The following is a 22,831-nucleotide window of genomic DNA, read 5'->3' as shown; positions in this document are numbered from 1 at the left end:
GCTAATTTTTTGTATTTTTAGTAGAGACGGGGTTTCACCATGTTGACCAGGATGGTCTCGATCTCTTGACCTCGTGATCCACCCACCTCGGCCTCCCAAAGTGCTGGGATTACAGGCTTGAGTCACCGCGCCCGGCCTAAATCTGAAATTTCTAAGAAGTTTCAGTGAATAAATACTGGCTGTCCATGGGGACCATTTTGCATCTCTTGTTGCTGAGTGATTGACTTAACCTTGGTCATATTAAAGGTGAATGGGTAAGGTTAAACAGATTCTATTAATGTTTCTTCAGCTGGCCAGTTAAGGAAAGGTCAGGCTTTGGCAGCTGTCAGCCTTACAGACAAAGGGTTTCTGTGCTGTTGCAGTCCAGAATATGACAGCAGCTTATAATTTACTTGGATGTTTTTTAAAGCCTTCTTAAGACAGTCAAAAAATAGTTTTTATTGGCTTGGCAATACTAGTGGATCTAATGGCAGGATGCTTTTCATTAGAATAGCACTGAATGGCAGGGACAGTGAAAATGAGCATTCTTAAGGATGTGAAAGAATATTGTGTGTGTCACAAATGATAACTCTACCTCATATTAAAAAGACTTAGTGTTCAATTGCCATTTATGTTCAGGGTCCTGAGGGCTGTTAGGTGAGGGCAGGTGAAGCTGGTTGCGTCATTGCCTGTCTCATTGAAAACAGGTAAGCATAAAACTTTGAATTACTTTTGTTTCTTTAAAAGTAGCTTTTCTTAGCCTGAGCCTGACATTTAATATTTGTTTTTCATCCCTTTTAGTTTAAAGCCTTAATTTCTTTTATCTTAGAAATTATTTCATGTCATTCTTGCTTGGTAACTACTTTGCATTGAAGATGAATTCAAGTTTAATTTGTCATTTGTTATTGAAAATGTCAGTTATGAATTTATTAGGAGGTTTTGGAGGCTTTTCTCCAGTTAACATTGCAACATTGAGTTTACATTGATTTAATAGTTTTAGGTGTATAGAATTTTAAAATACTTTTGGTATTCTGTCATTATTTCTGAGATATTGCAAGGTGGCTTTAAATAATCATAGTTTTTTGATCATTTTGCCCTTTACTGTATTTTTTTTATCGTTTATTGGTATAGTTTCGGTTGTCATAGTTTGTTTGGAATGTGTATTCATTATCATGGTCTACTCCATTTTTATTATGTAAAATATGCGTATGCCATGCATGACCGTAAGGAAGACTTTATTCAAGCGGTGGGCGGCTACTATAATGTGGTTTTGTAGTAGGGAAGAGAGATAAGGTCAAGTTGCAATATGATAGGTTAAGTGGGCATTTGGGGCAGGGGTCAGGGTGGATGGAAAAGTATTAAGAGGTAGCAAACTGACCTAAGGAATTTTGCTGAAGGCAGTCTAGGATCATAAGATATTGAAGATGGTCAGACTAAGGGTAAGTGATTTTCTGTAAACTTAGCAGGATTCTGAAACTGAATTAGCAGGCCCTATCATGAAGAGGTTTCAGGTGCTTGGCTGGAGTTAGGTCAAGGAGACAGTCTTTGTCAAGGGTCAAACATAGCTTCTGAATAGGGAAATAAATTGTTTTATGTTCCAAGGCTGTGAACATAAAACATAGGCAAGATTGACAGTCCCAAGGAGGCTACTCTCTGAGTGTTGAGTGAATGTTTAATGTCTAGAAAAAATACTGGCTGAATTCAAAATGTTTGTCTCATTTCTGTTTCATGAACACTAGACATCTTTAAGATAAGTATAGTAAAATTGAGTACTTATTTTTTTTCAAGATTAAATATTAGATAATAGGTATTTGTTATATATGAAATGAACTCTTCTATTGAATTGGATTTGAGAGATTATGTTGCTTTGTAAACTGTTATTTGTTCTGTTTCTTGGGAAGTTTATGATTTAGAAAGAGAACTGTGTATTTCTGTTACAATTGTATGCCTTTTTACCTTCTCAAAATGATTTAAATGAAGGCATTAACATAGGGCTTCCGCTTTATAAGTAAACACTACAAGTATAATACTTTTGTTCTCATAGTAGTTTTTGGCATCAAAAAATTATAGAAGCCAGTCGTATTATTTTATATATATTTATTGGGCAGCTATAGTAAAATATTGATACATTTTATATTTGGAGAATAGAGAAAAGTTTGAGTTTTCTAGTTAGTTGAGGCCTAACCATTTATGCATATTGTAAAAAAATACTGCATGGCAGATGGTCTTAGTGGCAATATTTTAGAGTTCACAGAATTTGGATTTTTCTAATCAACCTACAAAATTAGATTCTGCTCATGATAATATGGTTTAAACCTAGAGATGCTATGGCTAAATGTGAAATTTCAAGCTTAATTACCCTTGAAGGCTAAAATTAACATATGCAGAAATTTCCAAAATGACTTGTGAAAGTCATTTCTCTTTTTTAAAGTTTTCATACAGCTTTTCAGTATAGAACTCTTTATATTCTCATTGTTCATCATGGCTTTTCCTGCCTACAACTTTTACCCTTGAAAAAAAAAGTATGTCTTTAAATTAGCTATGTTTCCCCCACACAGAGCTATGTCCTAATTGTTTTATAATGAATGATATACATATATATTTTTTAATTGTATTAATTTTTTTTTTTTTTTGAGACAGAGTTTCACTCTTGTTACCCAAGCTGGAGTGCAATGGCGCGATCTTGGCTCACCGCAGCCTCCGCCTCCTGGGTTCGGGCAATTCTCCTGCCTCAGCCTCCTGAGTAGCTGGGATTACAGGCACGTGCCACCATGCCCAGCTAATTTTTTGTAGTTTTAGTAGAGACGGCGTTTCACCATGTTGACCAGGATGGTCTCGATCTCTTGACCTCGTGATCCACCCGCCTCGGCCTCCCAAAGTGCTGGGATTACAGGCGTGAGCGACCGCGCCTGGCCCAATTTTTTTTTTTTTTTTTAAGTCTGGGTTTCACTCTGTCTCCCAGGCTCAAGTACAGTGACATGATCTTGGCTCACTGCAACCCCCGTCTCCCGGGTTCAAGAGATTCTCCTGCCTCACACTCCCTAGTAGCTGGAATTGTAGGCATGTGCTATGTGCTACCATGCCCGGTTGATTTTTGTATTTTTAGTAGAGACGGGGTTTCACCATTTTGGCCAGGCTGGTCTCAAACTCCTGGCTTCAAGAGATCTATCCACTTCAGCCCCCTAAAGATCTAGGACTATAGGTGTGAACCACCATGTCCGGCCTATATATACACGTATATATGTATGTATATACACAGACATGTATATTTAGATCCTCAAACAATGAAATTAATTATACTAAATATCATTTCTAGTGTTAAATATTCTCTGTAATTTTACATTATAAAGTATGGTTTCCTGAAAGTGGTTCCAATCCAGATACCAAGACAGGGTTCTTGAATCTCATGCAAGAAGGAAGTCGGGGTGAGTCCATAGAGTAAAGTGGAAGCAAGTTCATTAAAAAAGTAAAGAAACAAAAGAATGGCGACTGTGTAGGCAGAGTAGACCCATAGACTGCTTGCTGGTTGGCTGTTTTTATGGTTATTTCTCGATCATAGGCTAAACAAGATGTAGATTATTCATGAGTTTTCCAGGGAAGGGATGGACAGTTCCCAGAACTCTGGGTTCCTCCCCTTTTTAGACTATATAGGGTAATTTTTGGATGTTGCCAGGGCATTTGTAAACTGTACTAGTGCTGGTGGGAGTATTCTTTAGCATGTTAACGCATTACAGTTAGCATATAGTGAGCAGTAAGGATGACCAGAGGTCACTTTCATGGCCATCTTTGTTTTTGTGGGTTTTGGCTGACTTCTTTAATGCATCCCGTTTTATCAGCAGGATCTTTAGGACCTGTGGCTTGTCATAACCAGTCTTGCCAACTCCTCTCATCCTGTGTCTGAGAATGCCTGACCTCCTGGGAATGTAGCCCATCAAGTCTGAGCCTCATTTTATTCAGCTTCTATTCAAGATGGAGCTGCTATAGTTCTACTAGAGCCTTTTGACAGTGTTACTGATGTTTTTTGAAGGTGTTCTGAAAAAAAGATACTGAGCTTTTAAATATATACATTTTAAAAAGAAAATTCCATAAAGAATATAACCTTTCCCTCTTGCCTCCAAGTTCCCTGAAAATTTAATTCTTTTTGGCTGAAGTCTTGTGTCATAGTCGTTCAGAGGCTAGGTCAGACTGCATTATCTTAGGTCTTTTGGATGAGAATAAGAACCAGGGATTTGGAGGGCTAATGTAGTTGTAAAGATAACCATTTTGTGTTCTTAGTCTTTGAGTGGCTTAATATGAGTTACAAAAGTAGAAGGAAGTAGTTGTGTAACAAATCTGTTTGGCCCAGTCCCCATGAATATATCTATTCTGCTACTCCCCACCCTTCTGAAGGCATACATAAGGCAACAGCACAGTTAATACCCCTATTCTGGACTTGTCTCCATTTATTCTCTACCTGTTTCTGGTTGCTTATCTCCATGACTTTGAAATACCTTGTGCCATACTTCAGCTATTGATAGCTGCCTCCTGTCTGGCTTTGTTTCCTGTTCATCCCTGATCAAAGTGTGCTCCCTCCATTCCAAGAGAATTCTTATATTACCTTGGAGCTTAATAGTCAAATATATTCCAGTTCCCTTTAGTTGGTCCAAGGAATAAGGCTTCTATGTGAATATTAGAAAACCCACAGCACTGTTTCCAGACTTGCATGGGGTCCTCGTTTTCTAAAGAAGGAATATTTACTGAATGTTATATAAGTAATGGACTTACTAAGATTTAGATCTGTCTAGTGATGTAAGGAGGCTGAGGAGAGATTATCACTAACAGCTAACATTTGTAATGGGTTTATTGAGTGTCAGGCACTTTGGTAAATGCTTTACATGGATTGTATAAATTTAACTTCTTCTTTTTCTTTAGTAGAGACAGTCTCGCTCTGTCGCCTAGACTGGAGTGCAATGGCATGATCACAGCTCACTGCAGCCATGAACTCTTGGGCTCAAGGGTCCTCCCACCTCAGTTCCAGTAGCTGGGACTACAGGTGCATGCCACCATGCCTGGCTAATTAATTTTTTCTTTTTCTTTTTCTTTTCTTTTTTTTGTCTCTTTTATAGAAATAAGTTCTTTCTGTGCTGCCTAGGCTGTTCTTGAACTTCTGGCCTCAAGTGAGGTCTTGAACTTCTGGACTCAAGTGGTCCTTGCACCTTGGCTTCCCATAGTGCTGGAATTACAGGTGTGAGTAACTGTGAACAGCCAAGTTTATGTAATTAATCCTCACAACAGCTTCATGGGGAAACTGAAGCTCAAAGAGGTTAAATAACTTTCCTTAAAATCAGACTTCTATATATTTAGAGATGTATAAGTCACAAAGCATGTTACTAAATATATGAGTAGATTTCTTCACACCTTAACTACTGAAATGAAGTGGAATAGATGCTGACATTTAAGGTGACAAGGCCCATCAAAAGTGTTATACAAACACAGGTGTGACTTAAGAGATTTATATTAATGTAGGAAATTAAAGCATTAACTGTAATTTTACTGAGATGTTTCATTTTAGCTGACAGTTGTTGGCAGGAATGGAAACTAAATATATTAAATATACCATTAGTAGTTTTCTCAATATAATATGTGTACCATCTTTAGGAAAAACATTATATTCATACAACTTAGGTTGTTGAGTTTGTTTTTTAGCCCATGGTTTTTCTATGCCCTTTTTTGTTTTTCTTCTCTGCTACCTTTTATTTATCTTTTTAAAAACATGTTTCCGATCACATTGTATATTGTAGTTCATGTTCAACAATTGTCTCGTAATATTCCAAGATCAGTGTAAATCAAAATCCAGGCAGTAGATTGAAAATATATTTTTAAAAATTTGAATTAAATGTATCAGGCAGTAGAATTTGTATTTGAAGTGGGAGTCATTGTTTATTTATTTATTTATATTTATTTATTTATTTATTTTTTTGAGACAGAGTTTCGCCCTTGTTACCCAGGCTGGAGTGCAATGGCGCGATCTCGGCTCACTGCAACCTCCTCCTCCTAGGTTCAAGCAATTCTCCTGCCTCAGTCTCCCAAGTAGCTGAGATTACAGGTGCATGCCACCGTGCTCAGCTAATTTTTTTTTTTTGTATGTTTAGTAGAGACGGGGTTTCACCATGTTGACCAGGATGGTCTCGATCTCTTGACCTTGTGATCCACCCACGTCAGCCTCCCAAAGTGCTGGGATTATAGGCGTGAGCCACCGCGCCTGGCTGGGAGTCATTATTTCAATACGTCAGGAAAAGAAAATTTATGGACTTGAGTTGGTTTTTTTGCTCTCTCACAAGAGAGATGTCATAGAGGAAAGCCACTGTTTCAAACTGGACCTTTCACAAGGATGGCTTGGTTCAGTCCAAGTAGTTCTGGACTATAGGGGCTGTCGTCATCCCTGCTAGATATTCTGGGCATCCTTGTGGTATTTTTGGTGTTTGTAACAATGATTGGCAAGTACAACTGGTGTTTAGTAGACAGTAGATGAGGATGCTGGTGCACCTTCAGTGCACTGAATAGCTCTGTATGACTATGGATTTTCCCACATCCTTCTTGACTTTTTATATTCATGTGAGCAACAACAACAACAAAACCCCAGAAACCAAAACAACTATATTGTTTCTAATTATCTGAATCTAGAACTAAACACTGTTCTATAAATCAAGACAAAATATTTTTTCCTCTATGTTTTTGCTGTACCTTCATTGTTCCTGTACTGCAACTATCCTGTGAATTGAGGAAGATAATTGTTTCGTTCTGAATGTTTCTGAGTTGGCTTTTTTGGCAAAGTACATCACTGATGTGGTATTTGAAAGACCAGTGCATACACTATGTCAGTCTGCACTGGTAGGTGGGTTATTCTTGATGTTTTTACTAATGGGTGTGGTGTCTAACTACTTGATCATGTATTCTCGCGCACTGTGTCTGATCAATTATGCCACTATTTTGTTTTAAATTTTTAAATATTTTAGTTATGGAATGCTATTGATTTAAAAAAATTGTAAGTAGATCATCTCTGAATTTTATTTTTGGATAGTAACGTGAGTATTGCAACATATTTTAAGTATTAAAATATTTAAAGATGCATCGGGTCAGATCATGTTGTTAACCACTAGTTCCCCCAAGGCGCGTTCCTTTGCTTTGCAGATTCTCAAGTTATGATTCTGTTAAGTTCTTCCCTGTAGTATTATTAGCACTGACTGTAGCATATTTCTTAATTTTTTCTTTTTGGAAGATTTAAAGTAGTTTTGGCTTACAGTTCACTTTTTTAACACTTTTTAAAAAAACATATGTTTTACCACACTAACACTAAAGTAGCTATCATTGCAGTCACACTGTTTTCATAACTAAGGTCATATCTGGATCTTTTCCTATTTTTTGTAAAAAAAAAAAAAAAAACTTCCTAAACTAAATCTTCAATGTAACTTACTTTCACTACCCTTAAGAACTTATTAGCAAAGGAGATGAAGGAAAGAGTCCAAAGTGAAAGTAATAATACTTCTTAGTCCCCTTCAAAAACAGAGTTCAGAGGTCTTCATGTCTTGTGAATGCAGAGCTTCCCCAGAATCCCTATGAAATAGGGCAAGCTGACTATCAGATAGTAAGGATTAAGACTGACTGCGTACAGATTTTTTGGTGGCATATTCAGTTCTTTCTGTTTCCCTTGGAGTGATCTTCATAGAGCACATAGTGAAGGTGCCTTTTTCCCAAGCTTGTGCTGTTCATATAGTGAGGTTTCTGGTCTTTGGATCACTTTTGTAGAATCCTGGAAATCATCCATTCATGATTAGGACCCAAAATAGCCAGACTTGAGGAATCTAATCATAAAAGGAATTCTAATTTTTCAAAATTAAATTTATTCATTTACATTTTGATGATGTTAATGTAAAGAAAACCATAGAGAAATTTCAGGTATCAAATCACTGAGAGAACATTGCCTTTGGATTAAGGGACCGCTGAAGTTTACCTTGAAATCCTCGGGCTTTGAAGATAAATAAACCTCACGGGAAGCATAGGGGTGGTTTGGAATGAGATAAGTGAGTCAGGGTGATCTCTTTCCCTTGCTTCTTTTTTTTTTTTTTTTTAAAAAGACGGAGTCTCACTCTGTCGCCAGGCTGGAGTGCAGTGGCGCGATCTTGGCTCACTGCAACCTCTGCCTTCCGAGTTCAAGCATTTCTTGTGCCTCAACCTCCCGTGTAGCTGGGAGTATAGGCATGTGCCACCACACCTAGTTAATTTTTGTATTTTTAGTACAGACGGGGTTTCACCATGTTAGCCGGAATGGTCTTGATCTCCTGACCTTGTTATCCGTCCACCTCAGCCTCCCAAAGTGCTGGGAGTACTGGCGTGAGCCACCATGCCTGGCCTCCCTTGCTTCTTTGAGAAGGCTCAGTGGCTGCTAGAGCTCTTTTCTGAGGATTAGCTGGTGATAGATGAGCTTTGGTTCCTTTTGTTTTCCAGCAACAGCAGCCTTAGTGCAACAGTTCCTCAGTGCTGCATGGTTCTTTCTTCTCTTTACAGCTTGAACATAGACAGAGGCCCATCATCTGATTTTTTTCTAACCGTAGTGTAACCTCTACTTTTGTGGATGTTTCCTAGATGCCATATACTTCGTTTACTTGACATTACTTTAATGATACCATCTTTTTTTTATTTCAAGGAAATGTGCTCATGTGTTTTCCACATTGATCTTGATTCTGGTGTTACATTTTTTATGACATGTTTGTGATTATGGGAAAGAATGGAAGATGAGACTAGCAAGATAGGAGGGCAGGAGGGAATTGTGGAAGGTTTTTGAGGATCAGAGTGACAAGTTATGATCTAGTACGATGAAGAGAACTTTGATAGCTGAGTAAATAAAGGAATAGGGAGTGGAGACCCAAGTTGAAACATAAGTAATTAATTACCGGTTGAGTTTCCCTTATCTAAAATGATTGGGATCAGATGTGTTGTGGATTTTGATTTTTTTTTTTCCTTCAGATTTTGGAAAGTTTGTCTTATATACTTACTGGTTGAGCATCTGAAAATCCAAAATGCTCCAGTGAGTATTTAATCTGTGTATCATGTTGATGCTCAAAAAGTTTTAGATTTTGGAGCACTTTTGATTCTGTATTTTCAGTTTTGAGATGCTCAACTTGTTGAATGTTGAGACGTCCGAGTCTTCTTAGGATATTGCCAGTGTCCAGGTTAATGATAAAGAGAATTATATGTTGAGTGAATAGTGAATGACCAAATGAAAGACTGAATGAGGGTCTGAACTATAGCAGTAGCTGTGAGAATGGAAAGAAGTGGGCAGATGTGGTAGACATTGTGGAAATAGCCTGAAGACTGGATGGCTGATGGAATGTGCAGTGAGGATGACTCCAAGCCATCTGGTATAGAGGGCAAGAGTAGTGTAATGTTAGTAATGGTAGTGAATATAAAAAAAGGAGTATGTTTTTGGGTTAGGATACTACATTTGATGTGAAAATATTGCTTGTGAGCACTATGGGCCACTGGAGATAGACAGTGGGCAGTTCAAAATGTTAGGTTGAGTTCAGGAGATTGTGGTTGAAAGTATATAATTACAATACCACAGAAAATAGTATTTGCAGCTGTGAAAATGAAGCTTGTTAAGGGGGAGAGGATGAATGAGAAGATCTGGGAAAATTAATCTTACAGTAGATTTCTCATGACCCTATATAAGTTACTGAACCTTTCAGTGCCTCATTTTCTTCTATAAAATGAGGAAAATTATAGTATCTCCTTAATAGAATTGTTGTGAAATTGAACGGAATCATCTATGTAAATTTCATAGGGCTTGGCAGCCACATAGTAAATACTCATTAAAGGTTAGCTATCTTATTAAGTACTTTGGTTATGTACATAAAAGTGAAGTGATTCTAATACTTTTAATTCTAGAAGTTGTATTGAATGTTTACAATTAAACAAATTTATTAGCAGTGACTTATTTCTCAAGTTAGAACTTTTTGGTTTCTGTAGGTTTGGTTAGTTGTAATCTTGGAACTGTTTTTTTGTGATAAATATGTAATTCACGTTTGGGTATTTTTATTTAAAGTTCTCACTTTTCTTGATATCATCTAAGACGCAGGCTTTACTCTTGGTCGAATATATAATGTTTTCCTTTGATTAGAGTGGGGTAAATGAAGGGTGATGATACTAAAACTGGATCTTGTACTTGACAGATTTCTTCCAATGAAAATGGGCTAGAAGAAACCCAGTTGTATTTGGTACGCTTTTTTTTCTGTGACAAAATTATTATGCTCTAGAAGTGTCATTTGGTGGAGCCAAAGCACTGTACTATAATACTTAAACTAGTCCATTCAGTGGAGAAGGGGAAGAAAAATACTGCCATGAATTGAAGTTCATGATTTTCAGGTGTTTGTATGTTTCTTCCTTCTGCTTAGTAGTAAGTGGTTAGAGGGATTTGTTAAATAGTAAATGACTAAAACTAGATGCGGAGCACATATATAGCTAGAATTTTAATTTTTTAAATTTGTGTTTTAGTTCTATTGCTATTTTAAGGGTAACGAGAAATTAGCATTTTCAGTTGGATATGTATCATATCCCTTCAAAGCTGTAACTGCTTTAACTTAGACTCTTAATTCCTTGTCTAACTGAGACCCATGGTGAAATGCTTAAAAAAAAAAAAAAAAAAAAAAAAAAAAAAAAAAAAAAAAAAAAAAAAAAAAAAAAAAAGGCAGTCTTCGGATTTTTCCAGCCATTGAATCGGCTAATATTTTCTGAGTTTCTGTAGATACAAAGCACTGTAAATTATATTTACAGTATCACCACTTGAGTAAGTACTTAAAGAGACAATTTTGGAACTGTTTGGTTGATTAGTGTACATCAGAGCTATTGTTTGGTTTCTCTAGATAGAGATTGTTCAGGGATGTAATAGGATCTGCATAGAAATAGATTGCAGTTTATGTTGAGAAAGGATAACTTACTTTTAAAATTCTGTCTCTCCCATTTTCATTTAGTTTGTTGTATACCACTTAAAATGGATTAGATTTTCTTATTCCTGTTTAAAATAACCTTGGCATGATTATTTTTATTTGCCACTGCTCTTGAGACAGGCGTGTGCGCATGCACACATACATAGGAGAAGATCTTTGGTTTGGGTGGTATTTATAGCAGGATAAAGATATGATTTATCTGAACTTTTTAGTAGGCTACTATCTGTAGTCTTAGGAAAAGTCTATGTTTGAATTTCACTGCTTTTTTTTTTTTTTTTTTGTAAGCAGTTGCTAGAACAGAGGGGCTGTCTCCAAGACCTTGTCTTCATCAGACACTGGGGTTTAACAGATGTTAGAAATGGTATATTCTTCTTCCACTATCCCTTAAACTCTTCTATTTTGTTAACCTGACTTTTGCTAAGTTGCTTACTTTTGTTTTGTTAGCTAATAGGAGTGTTTTAGGTGGGTTAAGAGAAGAAATGTTTTTTTTTTTTAAAAGCCACCATCATTCTGTGTGAGAGAGAATGTAATTCCTATAGAGAAAAGTAATTAGCTTGGTGTGTTGTAATGGCAGCTTTGTTACTTTTTTGTACTCTTTCTCTTCCTTTAACAGAGAAGATTGACAGGCTACTTTCCTTTCTATGAGTGCTTTTCTTTAAAACTATATCATTGAATGCTTAGTGAAATGAACCTTGGCTTCAGCAGTATCGAATGGCAAAAGGGGGAAGGAACTCATTTTTCCCTTCCTTCCTTTGCTGCTTCTCTCCCTGATTCCATGCTTTCCTTCCTTCTTTTCCCTCTTTTTTAAAAAATGCTATTTGAATCTGGTTTGGGTAAAGTTGACCTGTAGGAAGTTGAAGGAGAAAACTGAAATTAAGTATTTTTGTTTTATGAGTATTGTGTTAATTTCTTCCAAATGACAGAATTAGTCTAAATGTTGAGAAGTGCTAAGTTTCAGCAAATGAAGTTGAGTCTAATTTGTATTTCTTTATGTTTACTGTGTATGTGATAAAATTAGATAATTAATAAAGGTTTAAAGGGATTCTAACTGAAAAATTCACCGTTTCACCTTCTTAAACCTAAGAAGCATAATTTGCCTAAACTATGCAAAATGCTAATTAAAGGGTTTAATTTGCTAATCATCACCATTTGATTAGAGGCAGATGCTGATTATCTGCACAATTCTAAATGGACCTTTCAAAGATGGCTTTCATTACTTAAAATCAACTTGTCAAATTAAGACATAAACTTAAGGAATAACAAATACCGGCAGTTAACTATATACTTTCAGTGTAAGGTAGGGCAAGATAATTCACAAATGCTGTGCACCAGAGACTCGGTGTATACAATGTCATTATGAATTTCAGTAGTCCCAAAGTTTAGGAGTTGAACTTTGGACTTTTTATTGAGCTCATTAGATTCTCTATTCATACCTTTGTTGGTCCTTTGAGTCTTCGACTTTTGTCCTGGCTCTTTTTCCTTCCTGCTGTGAGTCAGACAGCACAAAAGGGCAGAGGCAGTCTTGTGCATGCGCATTCATACTATGCATAGAAATGGTCAGAACATAGAGCGGTGGCTCACGCCTGTAATCCTAGCATTTTGGGAGGCCGAGGCGGGTAGTTCACTTGAGTTCAGGAGTTTTGAGACCAGCTTGACCAACATGGTGAAATCCCATCTCTACTAAAAATAAAAAAGTTAGTCGGATGTCGTGGCTGGTGTCTGTAGTCCCAGCTACTCGGGAGGCTAAGGCAGGAGAATTGCTTGAACCCGAGAGGCAGGGGTTGCAGCCAGTTGAGATCGTGCCACTGCACTCCAGCCTGGATGACAGTGAGACTTTCTTAAAAACAAACAAACAAACAAAAAACAGAATATTTAACAGACAGATAGGTATTGCCAGAATCCCTTTATAGGTGACCAAATCTTCCTCTTCCACCTCTAAGAGATGTGGCAGGAAACAGACAACAGGTATGGGTCAGTGTTAATGTCAGGAAGCAGGAGGAACATCTTATAGTTCAATAACTGAACAAGAATTTGGATCCATGCACCCAGCCTTTGTATTCTCCCTGGCTTGTCTTTTTCTCAGAGTGAAGATGGAAAACTATTTATAGACTGATCAAGTGTGTCTGTGGCTGATTTAAGGCTAAGACTAGGGAAACCAAGACAGAAACTGCGTTACTTTTTTTTGAGACAGGGTATCATTCTATTGCCCAGGCTGGAATGCAGTGGTGCAATCATGGCTTACTGCAGCCTCCACCTCCCTAGTCTCAGGTGATCATTCCACCTCAGCCTCTCCAATAGCTGGGACTACAGGCATGTGCTACCATGCCTGGCTAATTTTTTTACTTTTTTTTTTTGGTAGAGATGGTTTTTGCCATGTTCCCTGGGTTGATCTCAAACTCCTGGGCTCAAGAGATCTGTCTGCCTCGGCCTCCCAAAATGTTAGGATTGAACGTGTGAGCCACTGTGACTGGCCAAAACTTCACTACTTCTAATCCAAGTAGAAATAAATGGCCGAGTAACAGAAAATGTTTGGGGTTTTGCATTCAAGACCTAGGATGTTAGGATAGGGGATCTGAGGCATAGATATATGAATCCTGCCTTGATCTGCACCAAGATCAGGGGTAGTAAGATGAGAGCATGCTGTCTAAGCGGGGATTCTCCAGAAAGGTCATATAGCTTGTGGGTGAAGAGCACGGACTCTGGTGCTGTAACACCTGGGGTTGAGTACCAGTGCTGCTATTTACTGGTTGTTTTCCCTCTCTGACTTGGTTTCCTCATCTGCAAAATAGAGAATGTAATAGTATTACCTCCTACGTTAGGGAGGCTTTAATAAAAAGTTAGTAAATTTTGTAAGGTACTTGTAACAGTGTCCAGCATATAGTAAGTACACAACGAATATTAACTATTACTATTATTATTTGTCACCATTCCAGCTTTTGTATGAGATTTACAAGTGATGATATATAGGGAGAACACTGGATTTCATCCCCAGTACCCACTTAAGTTGTTTAAATGTGCTACAAATATATGTATAGTAATAAGAACGTCAGTAGTATAAAGCTAAAAAGCTAACAGAACTTGAAATGCTAGAGTTTTATAGAATAACCACAGACTTGAGTAACCACAGATTTGAGTACAAATCTTTCTGTGCAGTGTGAGGAGGTTAGGGATATAATGAATAACCACAGATTTGAGTCCGAATCTTCTTTTCGTGCACTGTGAGGAGGTTTGGGATATGTGTAAATAGTTGCTAAACTGACAGCTATTGGAAGAGCCTGATGATGAGTATGTTTTATGTTTGAATTTAAGGGGTGAAAGGTGAGGTTCCTTTAAATTTAGTTATTTTTTAGCTTTTAGAGGATTAGATTTGTGATAGGATAAGGGATAATAGAGTGCTGTTGATTTTATCCTGGCTAAGATTAATAGTGTAGTTGTCACTTCTATGCCTTATATCTCTAGAATCTGTCCATCTCCTTTCAGTTTCATGGTCACTATTCTAACTTGGGCTACCATGATTACTTAACCAACCCATTTTTTTTTTTTTTTTTTTGGAGACAGGGTCTTGCTTATCCAGGCTAGAGTGCAGTGGCACGATCTTGGCTCACTGCAACGTCTGCCTCTTGGATTCAAGCGATTCTTCTGCTTCAGCCTCCTGAAGGTGGGTCTACAGGCTTGTGCCACCATGCCCGGTTCATTTTGGTATTTTTAGTAGAGACAGGATTTCACCATGATGGCCAGGCTGGTCTCAAACTCCTGACTTTGTGATCTGCCCACCTTACTTGGATCACAGGCATGAGCCACTGGACCTGGCCTATCCAATCCATTCTTTGCTGAAGCAAGAGTGTAAATATGATTACAGATGTCTATACTACAGTCCCTCCCCAACTCTTTAGCAATTTCCTGTTAATATAATGTTAATGTTCAAAATTCTTAACAAGTTACCTCAAGCTCTGATCCCTGTTTACCTCCAGAGCCTCATCTCTTACCACTAAACTGTAAACTCTATGGACCAGCCATGTGAACTTTAGTTGTGAAAACATGTTTTTTTCCCTTGACCTTGGATACTCTTCCCTCCATTTCATCTAATTCTGACTCATCCATGTATCAGCTTAAACAATTTTCTTCCTGGGACATTTCCATAAGTTTGGCTTAGAAACCCATTCTCGGTGTTTCTTTTTTTTTTTTTTTTGTGACAGAATTTCGCTCTCGTTGCCCAGGCTGGAGTGTAGTGGCACCATTTTGGCTCACTACCACCTCTGTCTTCCAGCTTCAAGTGATTATCCTGCTTCAGCTTCTTTAGTAGCTGTGATTACAGGCGCCTGCCACCACACCTGGCTAATTTTTGTGTTTTTAGTAGAGACGGGGCTTTACCATGTTTTCTAGGCTGCTCTCAAACTCCTGACCTCGTGTTCTGCCTGCCTTGTCTCCCAAGTGCTGGGATTACAGGCGTGAGCCACCGCGGCTAGCTTCTTCTGTGTTCTTAAACACTCTGTACATCTTATACTTGAGGGTAATCACCCACCTGTCTTGTAGTGAGCTCTAAGTCTCCTGAGAGCAAAGGACCCTTAATGTCTTGTTTATTACCTAACACAATGTCTAGCCTATAGAAGGTCCTCAGAATGTGTTGGTTGAACCAGTAAATAAATGATGTAGCCACCTGCAGATGTTCCCCAGAAGATACATTACCTGAGCCCCCTAGAAACTGTTTGGCCTTTTGAATGTTTATTGCAAAGTTTAAATACTCAGTAGTTTCTTCTTAGTTTGTGCTAACAGCTTCATAAAATGGATGGATCAAGCAATCGTGTGTAATTAGCAAACTGCGTCCACAAACTCAAGATTCAAACCACTTTTGACTAATTTTGTACTTACGGACATCTGATTGACCTTGTATGAAAACTTATTAGACAGACTTTGAGTGGGAAAATAAAAGTCTTGATTCAGTAGATGCTGGAGAACAGTAAAACACAGAAAAATTTGCAGGTTGTTGGGATTTCCCAGATTCAGTATGTGGTGAATCTCTGAAGTTCAGAATCCTTCCAGAAGGTTGCTGGGGTATGCTGGTATCAGAACATGAGGGATGTTTCTTTTTAACACCTGGCACAGCTGCAAACTAGATGGTCTGAAATTTGCAAGTAGATTTTTCAATTTTATCTCATCTTGAAGCTTTCATGCGGGTTTAACAATTATTCAATGTAATTGAAGTCAGTGTAGCTAAAATTGCATATTTTCGAAGTGTTAAGAATGAATATAAGTTATGTTCTTTAAGAATGAGTATGCCAGTATTTCATATTCTCTCTTGGTAGTATAGTGAAAATTGTTTTCGCTATAAGTGTTATATAAATAATAAAGATATTTAGGAGTGTATATGCTTACATGAAATGAATATTTGGCCTTTTAGGAGATCACCTTAGCTGGTATAGTGGATTAAAAATGGCCTCAAATTATTTGATGTTTTCTCATTGAGAGTTGGGATCTATGTCATCACCCCTTGAATCTCAGTGGGTTAAAAAAATTATGGTTAAATACACATAATATTTACCTTTTAAGCTATTTTTAAGTGTACGGTTCTTTGTCATTAAGTGTATTCACATTGTTGTGCAACCATCCCCATTCATATCCAGAACTTTTTCATCTTCTCCAGCTGAAACTCATTACCCATTAAATAGTAACTCCTCATTTTTCCCCTGCCCACCTCTTGACTTGAGTGGGTTTTGACAAATAGAGTATGGCAGCAGTGACAGAGTACCAGTTTCTGTGTACAGACTTTAAGTAACCGGGAGCTTCTACTTTCTCTCTCTGGTACACAGTCTTCAGGAGCTCTGGGATGCCATTAAGAATTCTAAGTAAACTTGATGGAGAAATCCATTCTGAAACCTGGCAGTAACTAGTAAGTGCCATGCTGGAGAAGCATGCTGACAGTTCTAGTTGAGCCCAGCCTTTTAGGCATCCCTGTTAAGGTGCCATACGTGAGAGCAGAGCCACTTAAGAACTTCCAGATTAATCTGTTCACCAGCTCAATACCTCTGTTGACCTCGTTTGGTGCCACATGGGGCACATTGCGCGCAGCACCCTTTCTGAATACCTGACCATCAAAATTGAGAGCTGTAATACAATGGCTATTACTTTAAGCTGTTAAGTTTTGGGATAGTTTGTTATGCAGTGATAGACAATTAGAACTGGTAGCTTAGCTAAAGCTTCTGGCTTCTTGGCGTTTGAGCTGAAAATAACAAACGGTGCATCCGAAATACCTCAAAACAACTGTACCATGATTTGGAAAGACTGTATAAAATGTAATGAAAGATACTGTTAACAATTTAATAGGCTGGGCATGGTGGCGCATGCCTGTCATCCCAGCACTTTGGGAGGCCAAGGCGGGCAGCTCCTGAGGTCAAGAGTTCGAGACCAGCCTGGCCAACCTGGCAAAACCCTGCCTCTTCTAAAAATAGAAAAATTAGCTGAGTGTGGTGGCAGGTGCCTGTAATCTCAGCTACTCTGAGATTACAGGCTGAAGCAGGAGAACGGCTTGAACCCAGAAGGCAGAGGTTGCAGTGAGCTGAGATTGTGCCATTGCACTCCAGCCCGGGTGGAAGGTAAGAGCAAGACTCCGTCTCAAACAGAACAAAACAAAACAAAACAAAACAAAAAACTAATAATATGGAAAATGAAATTCCAATAATTAGGTATGTGGAGAAGACAGCTCTGAGGTACTCAGATTACTTAGAAGGGATAGAAATAGGAAAATGGTTGATAAATGCTGTTTACCTTTCAGAAATTTGATTGGCGAATCTGCTTAAAACTAGCTGAGAAGTTTGTGACTTTTTCATTTTGAAGAAGAGATTTTCCAGGAGTCTGAGAATCCTTTAAATTCTTCCAAAGATAGCTTATTATGTTTAGGACACCGGAAAGTAATATAATAAGGTATAAGGTCTGATATAATAAGGTTGATGTTTTTTTTTTTTTCTTGAGCATTTTTTCATGAGTTTATGGGACATTATGTATCTTCTTTGGAGAGATGCTGTTTAGGTCCCTTTCCTTTCCTTTCCTTTCCTTTCCTTTTCCTTTCCTTTTCCTTTCCTTTTCCTTTCCTTTTCCTTTCCTTTTCCTTTCCTTTCCTTTCCTTTCCTCTTTCCTTTCCTTTTCCTTTCCTTTCCTTTCCTTTTTTTAAAATTGTATTTTAGGCTCTGGTGTACATGTGCACATTGCAGCATCCTGCAGGATTGTTGCATAGGTACATACATGCCATGGTGGTTTGCTGTCTCCATTCCTCCATTCTCCCCTGCCCTGTCGCCTACACCAGGCATTTTTCCCGGTGTTATCCCTCCCCATCCTCTCCCCCACTGCCGCTGCCCCTCCCTTCCACCCCCCCCAGCCACCTAGCCCAGTGAGTGTTGTACTCTTCCCTGTGCCCAAGTGTTCTCATTCTTCATCACCCACCTATGAGTGAAAACATGCAGTTTGGTTTTCTGTTTTTGTATCAGTTTGCTGAGAATGATGGTTTCCAGATTCATCCATGTCTCTAGAAAGGACAGGAACTCGTAATTTTTTATGGCTGCATAGTATTCCATGGTGTATATGTGCCATGTTTTCCTTGTTCAGTCTATCATTGATGGGCATTTGGGTTGGTTGCAGGTCTTTGTGCTGCAACAAACATATGTGTGCATGTGTCTTTATAATGGAGCAATTTGTTATTCTTTGGATATATACCCAGTAATGGGATTGCTGGGTCAAATGGAATTTCTCTTTCTAGATCCTTGAGGATTTGCCACACTGTCTTCCACGATGGTTGAACTAATTTACACTCCCAACAGTGTAAAAGTGTTCCTTTTTCTCCACATCCTCTCCAGCATCTGTTGTCTCCAGATTTTTTAATGATTGCCATTCTAACCGCCGTGAGATGGTATCTCAATGTGGTTTTGATTTGCATTTCTCGAATGACCAATCATGATGAACATTTTTTCATATGTTTGTTGGCCGCATATATGTCTTCTTTTGAAAGTGTCTGTTCATATCCTTCACCCACTTTTGAATGGGTTTTTTTCTTGTAAATCTGTTTTAAGTCTTTGTAAATTCTGGATATAAGTCCTTTGTCAGATGAGTAGATTGCAAAAATTTTTTCCTATTCTGTGGGTTGCTGGTTCATTCTAATGATTGTTTCTTTTGCTGTGCAGAAGCTCTTAAGTTTAATTAGATCCAATTTGTCTATTTTGGCTTTTGTTGCCATCATTTTTGGTGATTTAGTCATGAAGTCCTTGCCTGTGCCTATGTCCTGGATGGTGTTGCCTAGATTTTCTTCTAGGGTTTTTATGGTATTAAGTCTTATGTTTAAATCTTTAAGCCATCTGGAGTTAATTTTAGTGTAAGGTGTACAGAATGGGTCCAGTTTTAGCTTCTTGCATATGGCCAGCCAGTTTTTCCAACACCATTTATTAAACCGGAAGTCCTTCCCCATTGCTTGTTTTTGTCAGGTTTGTTGAAGATCAGGTGGTTGTAGATGTGTGGCATTGTTTCCGAGGCCTCTGTTTTGTTCCATTGGTCTGTATCTCTGTTTGATACCATACCAGTACCATACTGTTTTGATTACTGTAGACTTTTAGTATAATTTGAAGTCAGGTAGTGTGATGCCTCCAGCTTTGTTCTTTTTGCTTAGGATTGTCTTGGCTATGCAGGCTCTCTTTTGGTTCCATATGAAGTTTAAAGTGTTTTTTTCCAGTTCTGTGAAGAAGGGCAATGGTAGCTTGATGGGGATAGCATTGAATCTATAAGTTACTTTGGGCAGTATGGCCATTTTCACAATACTGATTCTTCATAACCATGAGCATGGAATATTTTTCCATCTGTTTGTGTCCTCTCTTATTTCCTTGAGCAGTGGTTTGTAGTTCTCCTTGAAGAGATCTTTTACATCCTTTGTTAGTTGTATTCCTAGGTATTTTATTCTCTGTGTAGCAGTTGTAAATGGGATTTGCTCATGATTTGGCTCTTTGTTTGTCTGTTGTTGGTGTATAGGAATGCTTGTGATTTCTGTATATTGATTTTCTATCCTGAGACATTGATGAAGTTGCTTATCAGCTTAAGAGGGTTTTGCGCTGAGTCAATGGGGTCTTCTAAATATACAATCATGTTGTCTGCAAATAGGGACAATTTGACTTCTTCTTTTCCTAATTAAATGCCTTTATTTCTTTTTCTTGCCTAATTACTCTGGCTAGACCTTCCAATAATATTGAATAGGAGTGGTGAGAGAGAGGGCATCCTTGTCTAGTGCCAGTTTTTAAAGGGAATGCTTCTTTTTTTGCCTGTTTAGTATGATATTGGCTGTGGGTTTGTCATAAATAGCTTTTATTATTTTGAGATACATTCCATTGATACCTACTTTCTTGAGAGTTTTTAGCATAAAGAACTGTTGAATTTTGTCAAAGGCCTTCTCTGCATCTATTGAGATAATCATGTGGTTTTGTCTTTGATTCTGTTTATGTGGTGGATTACGTTTATAGATTTGCACGTGTTGAACCAGCCTTACATCCCCAGGAGGACACTTGCTTGATCATGGTGGATAAGCTTTTTGATGTGCTGTTGGATTCGGTTTACCAGTGTTTTATTGAAGATTTTTGCATCTATGTTCATCATGGATATTGGCCTGTAGTTTTCTTTTTTAGTTGGGTCTCTGCCAGGTTTTGGTATCAGGATGATATTGGTCTCATAGAAAGAGTTAGGGAATATTCCCTCTTTTTGTAGTGTTTGGAATAGTTTCAATAGGAATGGTAACACTCCTCTTTGTATGTCTGGTAGAATTCGGCTGTGAACTCCTCTGGACCTGGACTTTTTTTGGTTGGAAGGCTATTAACTGCTGCCTCAACTTCAGACCTTGTTATTGGTCTATTCAGGATTTCAACTACTTCCTGGCCTAGTCTTGGGAGTGTGCAAGTGTCCAGGAGTTTATCCATTTCATCTAGATTTACTGGTTTATGTACATAGAGTTGTTTGTATTAATCTCTGATGGTAGTTTGTATTTCTAAGGAATCGGTGGTGATCTCCCCTTTATCATTTTTTATTGCATCTATTTGATTCTTCTCTCTTTTCTTTTTGTTAGTCCAGCTAGTGGTCTATTTTGTTGATCTTTTCAAAAAACAGCTCCTGGATTTTTTGAAGGGTTTTTTGTGTCTCTGTCTCCTTCAGTTCTGCTCTGATCTTAGTTATTTCCTGTCTTCTGCTTGCTTTTGAGTTTTTTTAATCTTGCTCCTCTAGCTCTTTCAATTTTGACGATAGGGTGTTGATTTTAGATCTTCTTGTTTCTCATGTGGGCATTTATTGCTATAAATTTTCCTCTAGCCACTGCTTTAAATGTGTCCCATAGATTCTGGTACCTTGTGTCTAAATTCTTGTTGGTTTCGAAGAACATATTTATATCTCCCTTCATTTCATTGTTTACCCATTTGTTATTCAGGAGCAAGTTGTTCAGTTTCCATATGATAGTGCAGTTTTGAGTACTTTTCTTAATCCTGAGTTCTAATTTGATTGCACTGTGGTCTGAGAGACTGTTTGTTATGATTTTTGTTCTTTTGCACTTGTTAAGGAGTGATTTACTTCCAATTATGTGGTTAATTTTAGAGTAAGTGTGATGTGGTGCTTGCATATCCTTATTGACTTTCTGTCTTGTTGATCTGTCTAATATTGTCAATGGAGTGTTAAAGTCTCCCACTTTTATTGTGCGGGAGTCTAAGTCTCTTTGTAGGTCATTAAGAACTTTATGAGAGCTTTATGTATCTGGGTGCTCCTGCATTGGGTGCATATATATTTAGGATCGTTTGCTCTTCTTGTTGCATCGATCCTTTTACCATTATGTAATGCCCTTCTTTGTCTCTTTTGATCTTTGATGGTTTAAATTCTGTTTTATCAGAGACTAAGATTACTACCCCTGCTTTTTTTTTGCTCTCCATTTGCTTGGTAGATCTTCTTCCATCCCTTTATTTTGAGTCTGTGTGAGTCTCTGCATGTGAGATGAGTCTCCTGAATGTAGCACAGCATTGGGTCTTGACTTTTTATCCAGTTTGCCAGTCTCTGTCTTTTGATTGGGTCATTTAGTCCATTTGCATTCAACGTTAATATTGTTATCTTTGAATTTGATCCTGCCTTTGAATTCAAAATACCTTTGAATTTGTTGCTGGCTGGCTATTTTGCCTGTTAGTTGACGTGGTTTCTTCATTGCATCGTCGTTCTTCACCATTTGGTATGTTTTTGCAGTGGCTGGTACTGGTTGTTGCTTTCCCCGTTTTTTACTTCCTTCAGGACTTCTTGTTAGGCAGGTCTTGTTGCGACGAAATCTCTTAGCAATTGCTTGTCCGTAAAGGATTTTATTTCTCCTTCACTTATGAAGCTTAGTTTGACCGGATATGCAATTCTGGATTGAAAGTTCTCTTCTTTATGAATGTTGAATATTGGTCCCTACTCGATTCTAGCTTGTAGAGTTTCTGCTGAGAGATCCACTGTGAGTCTGATGGTCTTTCGTTTGTGGGTGACTGGACCTTTCTCTCTGGCTGCCCTTAGGATTTTTTCCTCCATTTCCATCCTGGTGAGTCAGATGATTATGTGCCTTGGGGTTGCTGTTCTTGAGGAATATCTTTGTGGTGTTCTCTGTATTTCCTGGATTTGAATGTTGGCCTGCCTTGTTATTTAGGGAAGTTCTCTTGGATAATATCCTGAAGAGTGTTTTCCAACTTGGAATCTTTCTCCCTGTCACATTCAGGTATGCTGATCAAGTGTAGATTATAGGTCTTTTCACATAAACCCATAGTTCCTGGAGGCTTTGTTTGTTTCTTTTCACTCTTTTTTTCTGTAATCTTGCCTTCTTGTTTTATTTCATTGATTCGATCTTCTGT

At 38.0% G+C, this 22,831-nt stretch overlaps 1 protein-coding gene across 1 annotated transcript in view; it reads left to right on the top strand.

Moving 5' to 3' along the window:
- Window positions 1-22,831, top strand: part of PRIM2 (DNA primase subunit 2) — a 330,305-nt gene that overhangs the window by 23,037 nt on the left and 284,437 nt on the right. The window lies entirely within an intron of this gene.

The sequence above is a fragment of the Cebus imitator genome, unplaced genomic scaffold (assembly GCF_001604975.1).
Source record: "Cebus imitator isolate Cc_AM_T3 unplaced genomic scaffold, Cebus_imitator-1.0 Scaffold460, whole genome shotgun sequence".
Taxonomy (NCBI): Eukaryota; Metazoa; Chordata; class Mammalia; order Primates; family Cebidae; genus Cebus; species Cebus imitator.
The sequence above is the reverse complement of the archived record's forward strand: the minus strand, read 5'-3'. Positions and strand labels throughout refer to the sequence as shown.